The sequence below is a fragment of the Penaeus monodon genome, chromosome 19 (genome assembly GCF_015228065.2).
Source record: "Penaeus monodon isolate SGIC_2016 chromosome 19, NSTDA_Pmon_1, whole genome shotgun sequence".
Lineage (NCBI taxonomy): Eukaryota > Metazoa > Arthropoda > Malacostraca > Decapoda > Penaeidae > Penaeus > Penaeus monodon.
In genome coordinates this window covers 35,145,325-35,145,766 of record NC_051404.1, presented here as the reverse complement: position 1 = coordinate 35,145,766, position 442 = coordinate 35,145,325, and the positions used below count along the sequence as shown (strand labels likewise).

Here is a 442-nt window from a genome sequence, read left to right as displayed (position 1 = left end):
TCAGAGGGAATGCCAAAAAAAAGGATAAAAGAAATATAGACATTCGATAATCACATCCTGGATTAATTATCACTAATGACTAATACGTAGCGAAATCACAGTAAATAGAGCAGAGTAGAAAATGTTTATCATGATTAAGATTAACGATATAATATTTACAATATTTAAGAAAAAAATAATGATTAGGGATTAGAAGACTTTATCACGACTCGAGTAAACTTTGATTTTAATGAGATTAGAGGCAGAAGCAATAAAGAGTTAATGGGTACGGAAGCTTAAGTGATTAGGTAATTACTGGGGGATCAAAAGTGTCAAGAGAGGTCGAGATAGACAGGAAGTAAATGAAAAATAACTTCTAGACGAAAGACTTTTCTGGAGTTTATACTCTTAAGAGGAGAGCGAGATTTGTGCTTGAAGGGGTGGGGGGGGTCATACAATGAAC

At 33.9% G+C, this 442-nt stretch overlaps 1 protein-coding gene across 1 annotated transcript in view; it reads right to left on the bottom strand.

The window, feature by feature from the left end:
* LOC119585191 (neuropeptide CCHamide-1 receptor-like) overlaps positions 1–442 on the bottom strand; it is a 50,455-nt gene that overhangs the window by 49,492 nt on the left and 521 nt on the right. The gene's annotated exons all lie outside the window — the stretch shown is intronic.